General features: G+C 45.6%; 1 protein-coding gene across 8 annotated transcripts in view; it reads left to right on the top strand.

The window, feature by feature from the left end:
* LOC142749873 (uncharacterized) overlaps positions 1–17,500 on the top strand; it is a 56,853-nt gene that overhangs the window by 29,128 nt on the left and 10,225 nt on the right. The window contains exon 5 of one of the 8 annotated variants that reach the window (XM_075858406.1): positions 13,193–15,815. The exons of the other annotated variants lie outside the window; for them this stretch is intronic. The gene's annotated coding sequence lies outside the window, so the exon portion shown is untranslated. The remainder of the gene's footprint in view (positions 1–13,192; positions 15,816–17,500) is intronic. 8 annotated transcript variants of the gene reach the window in all.

Here is a 17,500-nt window from a genome sequence, read left to right as displayed (position 1 = left end):
ATCTTTTGAAGCATGACCACGCCATTTTGAGTTTACAGGCTGAGGCCGGATTCACACGAGCGTGTGCGTTTTGCGCACGCAAAAAACGTGGCGTTTTGCGTGCGCAAAAGGCACTTAACAGCTCCGTGTGTCATGATCATATGGTGCGCGGCTGCGTGCTTTTCGCGCAACCGCCATATTATGACACTCTGTTTGTATGTTTGTAAACAGAAAAGCACGTGGTGCTTTTCTATTTTCATTCATACTTTTCACTGCTGTTGCGCGAATCACGCGCGTCCCACGGAAGTGCTTCCGTGTGCCATGCGTGGTTTTCACGCACCCATTGACTTCAATGGGTTCATGATGCGCGAAATACGCACAAAGAACGGACATGTTGTGAGTTTTACGCAGCGGACTCACACTGCGCAAAAATCACTGACTGTCTGCACGGCCCCATAGACTAACATAGGTCCGTGCGAGGCGCGTCAAAATCACGCGCGTTGCACGGAGGTATTTTACGTTCGTCTGAGTAAGCCCTAAGGCCGATGATTTGGAGAATAGACTCCGATGGAATAATATCCGATTGGTGGGCTTGCCTGAACGCACGGAGGGTAATACCCCGACTGAATATATTTAGACGTGGCTGAAATCTTTTTTTGGTGCTACAATTTTGTCACCCATGCATGCTGTGGAACGTGCTCACAGGGTTCCCATGCGACAACTTCCGCCAGGGTCACAAGCCCGAACTATGCTTGTCAAGCTCCTGCATTACCGAGACAGGGATGCCATTCTGAAAGCGGCCAGAGATATGAAAGATGTCACTTTTGATGGCCATCGTATAGCATTTTTTCCGGACTTCTTGGCAGATATCCAAAAGAAATGTCTTCTATTTAAGGAGGTAAAGAAGCGCTTGCGTACTCTGCAAATCCCATATGCGATGTTATATCCTGCGATGCTTCGAGTGGTTGCCTTGGGAGAAACGCATTTTTTTGAGAACTCTAAAGACGCTGTGAGATGGCTTGACCGCAGTGAGCGTTGTATTCGTGATTCAGATGGATAGATGGTGGTCCAGGCTTCAATATATTTGCTAATGTTTTTCTAGGGAGCCGGTTGCTCCAAAACATATGTGCTCTTTTGATGCTGATTTGACAGACTTCCATTGATTCCAGGAGTGGTTGCAGGACGCTGTAGTTTGTTCTTTTTGAAACATGTCGTCCAGGTTCAAGGAGGACTGGTGCCCTAACTTGTTTTGGTTAAAGCAAGTCTTTTGGTGTATGTGGGTTATTTTGGTTTGGGGAATTTTATTGAGGTTCTTCCAGAGTATACATACTTGCTTTGATTACCCTGTAGGTTCCTACTGTACCTGTTTGATAATGCTGTTCTTCCAGAGTATACATTGTAAACAGTCAGTAGGAAGACTGGTAGAGCGTAGGTATGTGTCACTGAGATTTCTTATCTCAGTGGTGTAAATCTCTGGGAAGTTCGTTGCTCAGCAAGTTTAGTTGGTGAGCAGGAGTTTTTTTAGGCTCGATTTCAGGGTCCGGGATTTAGGAATGGCTGTAGAGATTCTGGGTGGGATGGCCATTCCCATACCTCCACTCCAGGTTTTGATTTCTAGAGGTTCTGAGTCTCAGCTGGCCCTGATTAAAAGGGAAGCTGACAGTGTGAAGAGAGAGAGTGAGGAGGAAGGAGGTTGTTATTCCTCCAGGGAGACTGCTATGACCGAAGCACCTAACAAAGGGGATTTGCACACTCTGGTGGTGGCTGCTACAGGGTGAGAACTTTAAAGATTGTTTTTCAACAAAGTTATATTGTTTTGTTTGTTGCTTTACCCAGTGGACGCAAACTCTGTACAAAAAGGATCTGTGTGTTTGGTGTAAATAAAAAGTACCCGCTGTGTCGGTTTTACCCTGTTTCCGTGTGCGTGACTGCCCAATACAGCAACCCAAGGGGGACGCCAGCTCATAACATACTTGCTTTGATTACAATGTAGTTTTCTACTGTACCTGTCTGATAATGCTGTTTTGCTCCTGTGTGAATTGTTTCTGAAACTTTTATGGCTCATAATGTCACGGCTATATCATGGAATGTCAGGGGCCTTGGAGACCCAATTAAGCGTACGGCTATCTTTGAATATGTTAAGTCCCATTTTCCTGCTATCTTATGCTTGCAAGAAACACATCTTTCTATGGATAGAATTGCCACTATACATCGTGCATGGATGAGCCATGAATATCACTCTGTTCACACCAGTTACTCGAGGGGTGTCAGTTTGGTGGTACATTGTTTGATACCCTTCAAGTGTCTTCAGATTGATATTGATGATGAGAGGAGATATGTCTGTCTGCATTGCATTATATACTCTATACAATATATAATTATTGGAGTTTATATTCCGCCACCCTTTAGTTATGATGTACTTCGAAAGGTTTTGAATTTTACCGCCACTAGGCCAGGTGTACCATTTATTATACTAGGAGATTTTAATAATTATATTCATCCTTACTGGGACAAATTCAATACGGATGGAGCTAGTGTGGATGGACCCATAACTGCGTTTGGCTCCTTTCTTTATGAGGTGATGCTGCTGGATTTATGGAGACTGAAGCATATGCATGATAGGCATTATTCTTGCTTCTCTAGTTCGCACAATAGCTTGTCCCGTATAGATCTCGGATTGGGTCCTGACATTGTAGCCAGAGCGGTTGTAACAGCTGAATATTTACCTAGGGCACTTTCTGATCACTCTCCCTTGGTATTGGTCATATCTTTGTCTCGAGGTCCTCAAAATAATAGGACATTGTGGAGGTTGAATGCCTTCTGCTTAACTGTTATAAATGTATCTGATGTGCTTAAGGTCTTGACGGATTATTTTTCGCAAAATGTGGGCACGGCAAATACAGAATTGGTATGGAATGTTATGAAAGCTACGCTGAGAGGGTGTTTGATTCAGTTAATTAGCAGGGTCAAATGGCAAACAAGAAGGTTGGGTGATACCCTTAGAGATAGGGTGCGACAGACTGAGGCATCTCATATTATGGATAACTCTACTACATCTTTGGCTAATTGGCGGGAGGCTCAAGAACTACTGAAAACTCATTTATTGGAAGTAGTTGCAAATAAGAGGATGTTTCAGAAACACCGTTCTTTTGCTGAGGGGGAGAAAGCGGGACATATGCTTGCTATGGTTGCGAGAGCACAGTATGGCCAAACTTATATTGCAACAATACGAAATACTGATGGGATACTGATCTCCGGGATGAAGAGATAGCAGATGTGTTTAAATCTTATTATGCTTCTTTATATAGTTCGCATGTACAGGTGTCTGAGGTATAACTAGAGACATACTTATCTGCTATCTCATTACCACTCTTGTCCTTTGTTGATAGAGAATTTTTGGAGACCCCATTGCAGTTGGAGGAGTTGCAGGACGCGGTAGCATCTCTAGCTAATAATAAGGCTCCGGGGTCGGATGGTCTTCCGGTGAAAATTTAAAAAAATGTTGTGATATACTTTTGCCACACCTCTTGGATGTTTTTACATCAGCTGTTAGAGATCAGGGTTTGCCTGACACTATGAGAGAGGCAGTGATAGTGATTCTTTTGAAACCTGGTAAAGATACATTGCTTGCTGAATCGTATAGACCCATATCTCTCTTACCAGTAAATCTTAAAATCATTGCTAAGGCCATAGCCGTTCGCCTCTCTAAGATCATCACGACGGTAATACATCCTGATCAAACTGGCTTTATGCCTCAAAAGTCTACAGCTACCAATCTTAGAAGGTTATTTTTGAATTTACAACTTCCAGCTGATAACTCAGGTAAATGGGTGCTTTGCTCCTTAGACTCAGCAAAAGCCTTTGACAGTGTGGAATGGGCATATTTATGGGCAGTGCTTAGGAAGATGGGCTTTGGGGACTCGTTTATCTCATGGATTAGGATGCTGTATGATAGACCTGTGGCTAGACTTCGGGTGAATAACTTTCTGACTGATACATTTCCATTAGGTAGAGGTACACGGCAGGGCTGCCCGCTTTCTCCACTGCTCTTTGCCATAGCTAATGAGCCGTTAGCAGTTTTGATTCGGGGTTCGGTAGATATTGTTGGGTTTCGTCATGGGGAATAGGAGGATAAATTAGCGTTGCACGCTGATGACATGCTACTCTTTTTGGAAGATGATATTGCCTCCTTGGATGCCACCATGTCTGTAATTGGAGAGCTTGGTCAATTCTCGGGATTGACCATTAATTGGTCAAAGTCTGTTCTGATGCGGGTGGATGATGCACCCGTGCAGGAGACATATGAAGATCTCCCTATGAAGTGTGTTACTTCCTTTAAGTATCTAGGGGTGTAAATATCCATGAAAATGGAGGTTTTTTAAAAATTTAATTTGACTCCCTTACTGGCCAGGTTTAAACTTAAGTTAGAGGTGTGGCGTAAATTATATCTCTCAGTCATCGGCAGGTGCAATTTAATCAAAATGATATGGATGCCTCAGTTGTTATATCTCTTACACAATGCTCCTATTTGGTTACCACAAGGTTTTTTTTATAAGGTCAACGTATTATTACGATCTCTTATTTGGAATACGGGGCATGCACGCATAAAGTTGGAAACTCTGCAAAGAAATAAGACGGATGGAGGTCTGGCGGTACCTAATCCTAGATTATACTATTTGGCTTCTCAGCTGCAGCATCCCAGAGGTTGGGATATTGATGACTCAGTTGATTCCATCAAGCTGATGTTACAACAATTCTTATATACGGATTCATTGTACGAGGCATTGGAGGCACATAAATGTAAACAGCATACTAAAAAATATCCAACATTATATTTGATGCACAAAATCTGGTGGTGTGTTAGGAATATAGCAAACCGAATAATACCCCGAATGATACTAGTGGTCCTAGTGACTAATTAAAACTAAACCAGAACAAGAAACAAGTCACGACCAGGTGTTTGAAAAAATACAAATAATCTTTATTAAAGTCAATTAGACACATGGAGACAACGTATAACACTTAGACATAATAAAATGCCATGGACCCTCGAACACAAACGGAATCCGAACGTAAAAGCAGAGTAGCCCCCCAGATGTAAAAATGGTCTGACACAACCTATATATGGCTAAAGTGCATAAGTACATATTAATGAGCAGGTACTAGGCATGGTACGCTTTGCACAGATGAACACATAAATAAGTATAGAGAATATATATAAGGTACAATCTAAGTAAAAACGACATGTAAAGTAGTATACCTACACCTGCGTATAAGAAGATAAATAGGAGATCAAGACCAGGAGGGGGACCTCTGCTTAACCCAACGCGCGTTTCGCTGGTGCTTCGTCAGGGGTTGATGAACCCCTGACGAAGCACCAGCGAAACGCGCGTTGGGTTAAGCAGAGGTCCCCCTCCTGGTCTTGATCTCCTATTTATCTTCTTATACGCAGGTGTAGGTATACTACTTTACATGTCGTTTTTACTTAGATTGTACCTTATATATATTCTCTATACTTATTTATGTGTTCATCTGTGCAAAGCGTACCATGCCTAGTACCTGCTCATTAATATGTACTTATGCACTTTAGCCATATATAGGTTGTGTCAGACCATTTTTACATCTGGGGGGCTACTCTGCTTTTACGTTCGGATTCCGTTTGTGTTCGAGGGTCCATGGCATTTTATTATGTCTAAGTGTTATACGTTGTCTCCATGTGTCTAATTGACTTTAATAAAGATTATTTGTATTTTTTCAAACACCTGGTCGTGACTTGTTTCTTGTTCTGGTTTTGTGTTAGGAATATGCAAGGTATTACGGGATGTACACTGTATTCAGCTATTTGGGATACACCGTGGATGCCTCATATGAATACACTAACTTATTTTGTTTAGTGGAAGAACAAAGGGCTCCGTAGAATAGACCAGCTGTTGGAGAATCAAGACCTCAAGTTATTCTCATGTTTGCAGTCAGAATTTGGTCTTCCTCATACTCAATTTTATAAATATCTTCAGCTTCGTCACGCGTACGGCATTGAGAGTAGGACTACTGATATCACGGTAATGGACAATGACCTGATCAGAGTTATCGGCACAGCTAGTCATACTTCTGGCCTTATATCTCATCTATACAGAGGTCTTTTAATGAGATTGATAGATGGATTTCCTTCTGTGTTGAGAAGTAAATGGGAAAGAGATCTTGGGCCCATAGAAGAAAGTCAGTGGGATGATATTTTGTTGCGGATTCCTAGATTGTCCATGAATGAGGCGCATCATATCTCTCATTTATTTCTGATACATGGGTTTATAGAACACCAGTTTTTCTGACTGAAATTGAGTTTCGGGATTCCTCAGCTTGTCCTAGATGTGGTGGGGAACCGGGCACGTTAATACACATTATGTGGCAATGTATACAGCTGCGGCAGTTTTGGTCTGAGGTAGTGGACCTTATTTCTTCGGTGTACGAGGTATCGGTAGATTTCACTCCATTTGTTTGTGTTTTGGGGTATGTGGAGGATATTTCTGTCTCTGAGCATGTCACCTTGACTGTTGCCCGTATGTTATATGTAGCTAGGAAGCTTATTGCACAACACTGGCTGGATGATAGACCTCCTACTTTGTCAGAATTTTGTAATAAAATGAATTGGCTAATGTGTATGGAATAACATATTTATACATCTAGGGATGCTAAACACAAGTTTGATAAAATAAGGTCTCCCTGGGTTTTGAGACAGGGCCTGAATTCCTTGCCTGATGCTGTAGCTGAGATGCGTTCTGGACCGCAATAGCTTTCTAGTATATATGTGCTGCTTAATGCAGCTTGAGTGGCCTATGTGGGATTTTGGTAATCATTATATTTATGTATTATGGAATTGTCCATACTATGCAATATTTTTGATATTTTAATATGTCAGAATACTATGTACTCATGGTCATATTTGCTCTGGAAGATGGGGGGATGGGGGATTGTGTCTTTGGGATGTTGTGTTGTATCAGAAATGTTTTTGTTTTTTTTGCAAAAAAAAATAAAAAAATATTTTATTTAAAATCTATCAGGGTTAGAAGTGGACCAGAAAAGGTGTATGTCATGTAAGTGCTCGATATTGTCATCGAGATAAGACTCCCAAAATCTCCTGAGAATTTGGTGAAAGTCATTAGAATGGTACCAATTTGATGGAAATCTCCAGCGCCAAAAATGTGTTAAACAGAAGAGTTTCCATGACAATGGGCGCATTATTAGAGATATGAATATTATGAATACAGGTATCAGCAATGCGATGAGGAAACCAACCAGTAATCAATACGTGCATGTGAATTATGAGCATGATAAAAATGATGAAATTGTGATGATCGGGATGCTGCAAATGCCAGGGATCCATCAGATCCAAATGTTCCATCAGAAATTGGATTGGAGTGGTTCAACCAGATGTGCAGGATCCCCACGAGCACAACCTATCAACTGTTGAACCCCATTGAAATCGCCACCCAAATGTCCCAGGTTGCCATTACCTCCAATAAATTTCTAAAGAAAGCAAGATTAGGGTCTGCAGGTGCATAAATGTTAATCAAACCAAACAATTGGTATTCAATTTTAGCCTTTACCGTAAGGTACCTGTTCGCTAGGTCTGCCAGAGTGTCAATAATTTCATGGTTTACCTGTGAACTAAATAAAATAGCTACTGCTCTAACCTTTTTGGCTTCAATAAGAGGCTTCAATACAAGAAGGGTACTTTCTACTACGAAGTAAGGGATTCTTATTCTTGAGCTAATGATTCTCCTAGACAAAGACCATATGAAGGTTCAATCTGTGAATATGGTTGACAATGTTTTTACATTTAATTGGGGAATTTAAGCCATCTACGTTCCATGAACACAACTTCAAGGTCCTCAGGACAGAGGGTGGCAGATCAGCGTTAGTACTCATTAACCTATCCCGAGAAGGGGGAACAAGGAACTAAGTGAATGAGCATGAACAAGAGACAGAAACCCATCCCAGCGAGCAGGTCCGCCTCTCCACAATCTGATATATATCCCTATAGAAGATGCACACTGTAAATTCCACCCCCGCCCACATGTAGAACTGTATAGCATAATCTAGCTAATAAGCTAAACCATATCAGCAATAAGTACTTAATCATAACAGAAAAACAAACTATAGGCCACCGAGGGGCCATCAGTAATCAATCATGGAATATCGTGATACCATTCATGTTAAGAAGGAGATGCAGGTGGTGAGGCTTGAGTGGCTGAAGGAACAAGATCCAAGGCCCGCCATAGATCCTCAAATAACCAAGCCTTGTCATTGTGAGAAAAACTGAGTTTCGCCTAATATTGAAGGCTAAATCTAATACCTTTCCCTAGTAATACTTTGGAACCCATTTAGTAACTCAGCCTTCTCTTGTTCCCCTGTGACCAACTCCCCATTACCACTATCTAAGGGTCCTACATGTTCAGACCTTGGCTTTTTTGCATTTATATACTTGAAGAATTTTTGGGGATGTGTTTTACTATCCTTGGCCACCTGCCTTTCATTTTGTATTTTTGCTAATTTTATTCAATTTTTACAGATTTTATTACGCTCTTTATAATTTAAAAAGCCTACAGATGTGCCCTCAGATTTGTATTTTTTAAATGCCCGTTTTTTTGTCCTGTATTGACCTTTTTACAGAAGGTGTAAGCCATGTGGGGTTTCATTTTAGTCGTTTATACTTGTTACCTATAGGAATAAATTTTGCACTATAATTACCCAAAGTAGATTTAAAAATCTCCCATTTATCATTTGTACCATTTTTTTACATTAGTTCTTCCCAGTCTATATCCTGAATTGCAGCCCTCGTCCTGGGGAAATTGTCTTTCTTAAAATTAAGTATTTTTGCCCTCCCAGCCTGTGTTTGCTTTTTTACAGTATAGATAAAATGTAACTATATTGTGATCACTGTTACCGAGGTTTTCACGAATATTAACGTTGACATTCCTAACAAGCTCTGCATTGTTAGAAATGACCAGATCCAACAGGGCTTCACCACTAGTCGGGTCTTCCACAAACTGGCCCATAAAATTTTCCTGCAACAGTGTAATGACGGGGTAGGGAGACAGAAGGTGAGCCCTAATCTACCCACCACTCAGTCCCTGTCTACTTGCAATGGCCCGTCCTAGGCGACGACGTACAACTGGGCGACGGTCCCTACGCTCAATAAGTGCACGACAGACAAAACGACAAGGGTACACAGAAGCTAAGGGAAATGGGGCAGTTGCCCATGGCAACACAGTGAGCAACAAGAGTAGTGAACGAGCCGAGTCAAACCAGGAGTGCATGAGGTACAAATCGCAGAGCAGGAGCGTAGTCAGTAAAGCCAGGGTAAAAAACGAAGCAAGGTCAATAATCATAGCAGGAGCAGCAGAGCCAGGAAACAGAAAAGAATCACAGGCAAAGGAGGAGCAGGAAATGCAGGTATAAATAGACAGAGGGCGGGAACTAGCTCCGTCTGGCCAGGCTGTGATAGGCTCTCCCACTCCTCAGCCTCCCAGCCTGACTGGTAGAAGATCGTGTCACTCTCTCAGACTTAAGAGCAGGTGCAGACTGATTAGCCAAGGGCGTCGACACAGAAGCTGTGTCTGGCAGATCCTTTACAGTACCCCCCCCCTTTTAAGAGGGGCCACTGGACCCTTTCTAGGTGGACCTGGCTTATTGGGGAAGCGAAGATGGATCCTCCTGAGCAATACCCCAGCGTACTGTAACTCCTTCAGGGAGGCAGGTTGGACCCATTCAGCCACAGCCTGAGCCTTGGCAGGGTCCATGCGGAATTCATGAGGAGTGAGGATTTGACCCAAAAATGGTATCTCCTGCACCCCAAACACATATTTTTCGGTTTTAGCAAACAGTTTCTGACAACTTCCTGACATGCTCAATGTGGGAGAACCAGTCCTTGGAAAACACAAGTATGTCATCAAGGTACACTACAAGAAATACCCCCAGGTAGTCTCTTAAGATCTAATTTATGAAATTCTGGAAGACCGCGGGAGCATTACACAACCCAAAGGGCATGACGAGGTATTCGAAATGACCTTCGGGCGTTATAAACGCAGTCTTCCACTCATCCCCCTCTTTGATGCGGATAAGGTTATAAGCCCCCCGTAGATCAAACTTAGAGAACCATTGGGCCCCCTGAACCTGATTGAAGAGATCAGGAATCAAAGGAAGGGGATACTGGTTCCTTACAGTGACCTTATTCAAGTTTCGGTAGTCAATGCACAGCCTAAGACCACCATCCTTCTTCCCTACGAAGAAGAAGCCAGCACCTACCGGAGAAGTAGAGGGGCGACTGTAACCCTTGGCCAGGCATTCCTGGATATACTCTCTCATGGCTTCACGTTCGGGACAAGAGAGATTAAATATCCTACCCTTGGGAGCTTAGCTCCTGGTACCAAATCGATTGTGCAATCGAATTCTCTATGAGGAGGTAACACTTCGGAGGCCTTTTAAGAAAAAACATCAGCGAAGTCCTGAATAAACTCAGGTAGAGTGTTCACCTCCTCAGGGAGAGAAATAAAATTAACAGAAAAACATGACATCATGCATTCATTACCCCATTTGGTAAGATCCCCAGTATTCCAGTTAAACGTGGGATTATGCATCTGCAACCAGGGAAGGCCTAAAACCAAATCGGACGATAATCCCTGCATCACCAGTACAGAGCACTGCTCCAAATGCATGGAGCCAACAAGGAGTTCAAAAACAGGGGTATGCTGTGTAAAATAACCATTAGCAAGAGGAGTGGAGTCGATACCCACTACCGGGACAGGTTTAGGCAAGTCAATCATTGGCATAGCTAGAGACATAGCAAATTCCACAGACATAATATTAGCAGAAGACCCTGAATCCACGAAGGCACTGCCGGTGGCAGACCTACCCTCAAAAGAGACCTGAAAGGGAAGCAAGATCTTATTAGGTTTCATATATACGGGAAATACCTGTGCGCCCAAATGACCTCGCTGATGGTCACTTAGGCGCGGAAGTTCTTCCGGCTGCTTATTCTTACACCTAGGACAGTTGTTCACTTGATGCTTGTCATCCCCACAGTAGAAGCAGAGACCATTCTTCCTGCGAAACTCTCTACGTTGTTGGGGAGAGTCGGAGGCCCCGAGTTTCATAGGTTCATCCGAGTTTTCCGTGGAAGAATGAAGCAACGGAACCTCGGGAGCCATCATGGGGGGGTCAGAGGGGAAGGCACAAAAACGTTCAAGTTGTCGTTCCCTGAGACGTCGGTCAAGACGTACCGCTAAAGCCATAACCTGATCTAGGGAGTCAGAAGAGGGATAGCTAACTAACAGATCTTTCAGGGCGTTCGACAGACCCAATCTAAACTGGCACCTCAAGGCAGGGTCATTCCACCGAGAAGCTACACACCACTTCCTAAAGTCAGAACAGTACTCCTCAACGGGTCTCTTACCCTGACGTAAGGTCACCAGCTGACTCTCGGCAAAGGCAGTCTTGTCAGTCTCGTCATATATGAGCCCGAGAGCGGAAAAAAAAGATCAACAGAGGAAAGTTCAGGGGCGTCAGGAGCCAAGGAGAAGGCCCATTCTTGGGGCCCGTCCTGGAGCCAGGACATAATTATACCCACTCGCTGGCTCTCAGAACCTGAGGAGTGGGGCTTTAAACGGAAATAGAGCCTACAACTCTCCCGAAAGGAGAAAAAAGTCTTCCGGTCCCCTGAGAACCGGTCAGGCAACTTGAGGTGGGGTTTAAGAGGTGAGGTGGGGGGCACTACCAGGGTAGCATCATGCTGGTTGCCCTTCTGAACCAGGGCTTGGACCTGTAGGAAGAGGCCCTGCATTTGCTGAGCCAGGGTCGCAAGGGGGTCCATAGTTGTGTCAGGGACCAGGGTAGAAAAGGTATATGGGCCTGTGATTATGTAATGACGGGGTAGGGAGACAGAAGGTGAGCCCTAATCTACCCGCCACTCAGTCCCTGCCTACTTGCAACGGCCCGTCCTAGGCGACGGCGTACAACTGGGCGACGGTCTCTACGCTCAATAAGTGCACAACAGACAAAACGACAAGGGTACACAGAAGATAAGGGAAATGGGGCAGTTGCCCACGGCAACACAGTGAGCAACAAGAGTAGTGAACGAGCAAAGTCAAACCAGGAGTGCACGAGGTACAAATCGCAGATCAGGAGCATAGTCAGTAAAGCCAGGGTCAAAAATGAAGCAAGGTCAATAATCATAGCAGGAGCAGCAGAGCCAGGAAACAGAAAAGAATCACAGGCAAAGGAGGAGCAGGAAATGCAGGTATAAATAGACAGAGGGCGGGAGCTAGCTCCGTCTGGCCAGGCTGTGATAGGCTCTCCCACTCCTCAGCCTCCCAGCCTGACTGGTAGAAGATCGTGTCACTCTCTCAGACTTAGGAGCAGGTGCAGACTGATTACCCACGGGCGTCGACACAGAAGCTGTGTCTGGCAGATCCTTTACAAACAGGTTGAGGAAATGCCTCCCCTTTGCAGTTGAAGCCGATCCATGACACCAATTAATATCCTGGTAATTAAAATCTCCCATTATCACTACAGTACCAGCCTGTGCAGCCTGCTCCATCTGTTTCTATAGCTGACCTTCCACCTCCTCAGTTATATTGGGGGGGTCTATAGATTACACCAAAATTTATTTTTCAGTGTTTACCTCCCTTTCTAGCTCCACCCACAAAGTTTGGTTGCTCAAAATGCTTGCTAAAAAATGATCGTTTTTCAAAATAAAAACCACTGTTGTTATCTACATTGCAGCGCAGATCAGATTATGTAGGAGATAGGGCACTTATAATCTGGTGACAGAGCCTCTTTAAGGAGGCCGGGTTTTTGTTTGTCAAAAAGAAAGACGGATCCCTCCAACCCTGCATTGACTACTGGGACCTCAACCAGATCAAGGTAAAGAAAAGATACCCATTGCCTTTAATCTCTGAACTTTTTGAACGCATACGGAGGGCAACATTTTTCTCCAAACTAGACCTGCGGGGGGCCTACAATCTAATCCGGATTCATCAGGGTGACGAGTGGAAGACGGCATTTAATAACCGTGATGGGCACTACGAATACCTGGTTATGTTCTTCGGCCTGTGTAACGCCCCCACGGTTTTTAAAGAATTCGTCAATTACATTTTCCGTGATCTCCTCTATGTCTGTGTTATGGTGTATCTCGATGACATTTTCATTTTTTCCCCAGATCCAGTAACTCATCAGAGACATGTCCGCAAAATTTTGCTTCAATTAAGGGAGAATCACCTATATGCCAAGCTGGAGAAGTGCGTGTTCGAGAGAAAGTCTCTGCACTTCCTGGGCTATATCATCTCTGATCAGGGCCTCAAAATGGATCCTGAGAAGGTAAAGGCTGTCTTGGAATGGCCACGGCCTCAAGGCTTAAGGGCCATACAGCGCTTCCTGGGATTCACCAACTTCTACCGTCTGTTCATTCCCAACTTCTCCTCACTGACAGCCCCATCTCTACCCTCACCAAAAATGGCATGAATGGCAAGGTGTGGACTCCAGAAGCAGAGGCCACGTTCAAGAGCTTAAAGAAGGCCTTCACATCAGCCTCAATCCTTCATCATCCTTATGTATCCCTACAGTTTTAGTTGGAAGTGGACCCCTCCTCTGTTGGTGCTGGCGCACTTCTGTTCCAGAGAGATTACAAATGCAAGACTGTGGTATGTGGCTACTACTCTAAGCTTTTTTGTCCCGCAGAGCGCAACTACTCAATTGGGGATCGGGAGTTACTGGCCATCAAGCTGGCTCTGCAGGAGTGAAGACACCTACTAGATGGCGCAGCTCATCCAATCCTGGTCTTCACGGACCACAAGAACCTCACAAATCTCCAGACGGCCCAACGGCTGAACCCTCGTCAGGCCAGGTGGTCGCTGTCCTTCGCTCGGTTTCAGTTTGAGCTCCACTACCACCCTGCCGACAAGAATGTGAGGGCCGATGCCTTGTCTAGGTCAATCGAGACAGAGGACACTGTGGAGTCCCCACAGAATATCATTGACCCTTCCTGCATCATCTCTGTCAACCCTCTGCAAGTTAGAGACATTCCTCTGGGAAGGACCTTTGTACGTCTGGCAGACAGAGGAAGAATCCTTCGCTGGGGACACAGTTCCAAGCTGGCAGGTCATGTGGGTGCCCGTAAGACCCGAGACCTAATTGCCCTTCAGTTCTGGTGGCCCATGCTGCCCAAAGACGTCATGGATTTTGTCTCCTCCTGTACGGTGTGCGCAGCAAATAAAGTTGCCCACTCCAGATCAGCTGGTCTGCTTCAGCCACTGCCTGTGTCCGATGCCCCCTGGCGACATATTGCAATGGACTTTGTAACAGATTTGCCTCTCTCTGCTGGATGGTGGTGGATCGATTTTCCAAGATGGCTCATTTTGTTCCACTGACTGGCCGGCCTCTTCATCCAGCACCTCTTCCGTCTGCACGGCTTGCCTCTGCATATTGTCTCAGATCGAGGGGTTCAGTTCACCTCAAAGTTCTGGAGAGCACTCTGTGGTCTCCTCGGTGTAAAGTTGGACTTCTCCTCGGCCTACCATCCCCAGTCCAATGGACAAGTCGAGAGGGTTAATCAGATTATGGAGAACTATCTGCGGCACTTCATCTCCAGGCAGCATGATGACTGGGTGCAACTGCTTCCTTGGGCTGACTTCTCTTATAGCAACCATACTAGTGAGTCCACCTCCTCCAGTTCGTTCTTCATTGTCTACGGCCAACATCCACGAATACCTCTTCCTGTTTCCACTATGTCCCAGGTGCTTGCAGCTGACTCTACCTTCAGGGACTTTCTGCAGATATGGCAGCAGACCCGATCTTCTATTCTGCTGGCGGTCGACCGCATGAAGAAAAAGGCAGACACTAGAATATGAGAACCTCCCCAGTTTCTTCCAGGTACTAAGGTCTGGCTGTCTTCCAAGAATATCCGGCTGAGGGTTTCATCTTGCAAGTTTGCCCCCAGGTTCCTCGGACCCTTCGAGATTCTGCTGCAGATAAATCCTGTCTCTTACAAGCTTCGGGGTCCCAAACTACTTCCATGTCTCCCTGCTGAAGCCTGTGGTCCTGAACCGCTACTCCAGGACTCCTAGTTCTGCATTGGCTCCTGGCGGCCTGTCAGGGACATTCGAGGTGAGGTAGATCCTGGACACCAAGAGAGTAGGAGGAAGAACGTTTTATTTGGTGGATTGGAGGGGATTTGGTACAGAGTACAGAACATCAAGAAAGGAGAACATCAATGCTCCTGCCCTCGTGAAGAAGTTTCTCTCCCGCTCTGGTCTCAAGAAGAGGGGGCATAAGAGGGGGGATACTATAACGTCTATGGCTGTGGACCATCGTCCTGACACCCTCTGACGGCCGCGGCCATGGACGAGCGAGTTCCCTGTGGCATCTCCCTCCTGGGAGACGCCGGCACTCACTTCCTGGTCCGGACACTATATACCGTAGGGCGCGCGCCCGCGCATGCATGGCCTTAAAGGGCCAGTATCCACACAGTTGCAGAATACTGTAATTAGCCCAGAATGCTTCGGGACTATAAAAGGGGCTCTGCCCACTCGATCCTTGCCTGAGTGCTGTTTTGTTACCTTAAGTTTGTCCTTGCAAATGGTCTCCTAGTGTTTTCCAGTTCCCAGTGTTACCCGTTCCTGCTGCCTGTACCTTGTATCCCGTGCTACCGTGCCTCTGTGCCTTCAAGAGTTGGAGCTGTGTTGTGCCCTCCGCTGCATCGACTGTGTCGCACCCCGCCGGGTGTCTGTCTACTGTCGGAGCCTCATCTTAGCCTGAATCTACCGCTACTGTCTACATTGCCTCAGGTACCCTTTCTGAACTATAGACATTGCATTGTACCTGTTTGGCCAGCTGCTATCCCGCTACACGGTATGGCCCAGTGGGTCCACACCCCGCGCTGTGACAGCACTACTACCCACCTGCGGCAAGTGGACCAGTAAGTCCAACATGATGTCGACATGCCTACCCGCGTTACTCGGGAAAACACCGCAAGCGAACTCTAAGGGTATGTGCACATGACCTCTTTTCAGACGTAATGGAGGCGTTTTACGCCTCGAATTACGCCTGAAAAGACGGCTCCAATACGTCGGCAAACATCTGCCCATTGCTTGCAATGGGTCTTACGATGTTCTGTGCAGACGAGCTGTCATTTTACGCGTCGCTGTCAAAAGACGGCTCGTAAAATTATGCCCGCGGCAAAGAAGTGCAGGACACTTCTTGGGACTTAATTGGAGCCGTTTTTCATTGACTCCAATGAAAACCAGCTCCAATTACGTCTGTAAAAGATGCCGCGAAAAACGTGTGCACTTGTAAAAACTTTTGAAATTCAGGATCTGTTTTCTCCTGAAAACAGCTCCGTAATTTCAGACGTATTTGGCATTGTCGTGTGCACATACCCTTACTATTTGAACCAGTCCCTGCAATGACTCTTCCATGTAGACTCAACCACCGAACCTTCCAGCAAGCTCACAAGTTGTTCTCGACCAGGGCTCACAAGTGCGGGGGGGAAAAACCCCCGGCGCCCTCCGCCTGTGGATGCAACTCCCGAAAAACCAACATCTGTGAATGAGATAAAGCATCCGCTAATTCATTGCTCACACCTGGTACATGTCTACAGAGGCGTAGCTAGGGGGGGGGGGCTGGCGGGGCATGTGCCCTGGCGCAGTTTAGAGGGGGTGCCAGCGCCACCTCCTGCACTATAATTGTACCTGTGTCGCAAGGACACAGGTATAATTAGAAGCAATGAATGACTGGGCACGTTCCGTGCCCGGCCATTCAGCGCCTTTCCACGAATGAAGCGACTGGTACCTTTTGTACCAGTGACGCTTCCGTCGATGAAAGGTGCTGACTGACTGACAGGGAAAGTCATCCTGCCCAGCCAATCAGCGCCTTTCATAGACGCTGCGTTCAACCCCCAGGAGACCTGCGCAGAAGAGAGCAGGTCTCCATGGCTGCCGACGGCGTGGGAGCGGGAATAAGGCGAGTTTGAATTGGTTTTTTTTTTGTTTTTTTTTTAATTGTAATAAAAGTGTGCGGCTGTATCTACAGGGGGGGATGACTTTATCTACGGGGGGGGACTTTTTCTTCACGGGGGGGCCTTCATCTACAAGGGGGACTTTATCTATGGGGGGGCTTTATCTATGGGGGGTGTCTATCTACAGGGGGGGCTATATACTGGGGTGGACTATCTATGGAGCACCATATACAGGGGTGGGCTATAGCTACAGGGGAGGCTATATAGTATATAGCCCACCCCTGTAGATATAGCCCCCCTGTAGATATAGCCCCCCTGTAGATATAGTCCCCCTGTAGATATAGTCCCCCTGTATATAGCCCACCCCTGTAGATATAGTCCCCCTGTAGATATAGTCCCCCTGTAGATATAGTCCCCGTGTAGATATAGCCCACCCCTGTATATAGTATCCCACAAATATCTCCCCCTATAGTGCTCCACAGAAAGCCCACCCGTGTATATAGCCCCCTTGTACAT

The sequence above is a fragment of the Rhinoderma darwinii genome, chromosome 3, assembly GCF_050947455.1.
Source record: "Rhinoderma darwinii isolate aRhiDar2 chromosome 3, aRhiDar2.hap1, whole genome shotgun sequence".
Taxonomy (NCBI): Eukaryota; Metazoa; Chordata; class Amphibia; order Anura; family Rhinodermatidae; genus Rhinoderma; species Rhinoderma darwinii.
This window is presented reverse-complemented; position numbering and strand designations above follow the sequence as displayed.